The sequence below is a fragment of the Suncus etruscus genome, chromosome 8 (assembly GCF_024139225.1).
Source record: "Suncus etruscus isolate mSunEtr1 chromosome 8, mSunEtr1.pri.cur, whole genome shotgun sequence".
Lineage (NCBI taxonomy): Eukaryota > Metazoa > Chordata > Mammalia > Eulipotyphla > Soricidae > Suncus > Suncus etruscus.
In genome coordinates, this window is record NC_064855.1 from 41,154,115 (window position 1) to 41,155,398 (window position 1,284).

The following is a 1,284-nucleotide window of genomic DNA, read 5'->3' on the forward strand; positions in this document are numbered from 1 at the left end:
ACTCTATATTTTTCTTTCTGGCTGGATATATTGGGCTGCTCTGAATTACTTTATTTTTGTCTATTTCCTTTGTTCTCAAGGCATGGGCCTTTTGGTCACGTGGGTGACCAGATTAGGAATTACTGAGGTGTCCTATGTCCCAGGTTTCATCAGCTAGGCTCCCCACAGTATGTAATATAGCAGAAGCTGTACTATAAGGGAACAACATGGAAATCAACAACAACATAGAAATCAAGAAAGCAATATAAAGACTCTAAACATGGATTTGATTCTTTAAAAGAATAAAGAATAGATAAACTTTTAGCTAAACTCATAAGAGGGAAAAATGTTCAAATAAACCAGATTAGAGATGAGAGGGGAGAAATTACCAAGGACCATTTAGTAAATCAAAATATGAGAGGTTGTGCTCGCTTCGGCAGCACATATACTAAAATTGGAACGATACAGAGAAGATTAGCATGGCCCATGCGCAAGGATGACACGCAAATTCGTGAAGCGTTCCATATTAAAAAAAAAATATATGAGAGGTTACTATGAATAGACTTATGATCTTAAGCTGAAGAACCTAGAAGAAATGGGTAGATTCTAAGCATCAAGTAATCTCCCAAAGCTTAACAAGGAGGAAATAGAAAGCATTAATAGGCCAATTAAAAGTATGGAAATTAAAATAGTAATTATGAATGTTCCCGAGTACAAAAGTCCCTGTCAAGATGGGTTCACTGGTGAATTCTATCAAATTTTTAGAGAAGGGTCAGAGTGAGAGCACAGTGGGTAGAACGTTTGCCTTGCATGTGGCTAAAACCAGGTTTGATCCCTGATATTCCATATGCTTTATCAAGACTGCCAGGAATAATTTCTGAGCACAGAGCCAGGAGTCACCCCTGAAGGCTGCCAATTGTGGCACACACTAAAAACAAATAAACAAAAACTCTGTCAGAGAATTTTACTTTACTTCTTGGCTTTAGAGAAGTTTTATTTTACTCATTGGCTCTGCCAAAACATTGAAGACTTGCGGGTGTCCTATAAGCCCCCCGAAGGGGCCCGGCCAGCGGAGAGTGGACGAGAGGCTCACGAACAACCGCACCTTTATTTTGCAAAGCTCAGATCACACAGCCACACCTTGAAAAAAATCTAAGAGAGGTTATAATAATAAGGCCCAAGACAGGAAATTCCATTCAAAGGCGTTTAATGTGACCCTGCATTTTCTTATATAGACAAGGTAAAAAGGGGCAGGCATAGGTAATGTCAATCACTCTTTTTGGTGCACAGACTATCTTATTATTC

The 1,284-nt window shown here is 38.9% G+C and overlaps 1 non-coding gene across 1 annotated transcript; it reads left to right on the forward strand.

Annotated features, from left to right (window-relative positions):
* The first annotated feature begins 403 nt into the window (after positions 1-403).
* Positions 404-510, forward strand: LOC126016957 (U6 spliceosomal RNA). The gene has a single exon (XR_007498638.1). It is a non-coding gene; the product is annotated as a U6 spliceosomal RNA (small nuclear RNA).
* Positions 511-1,284: the final 774 nt, after the last annotated feature.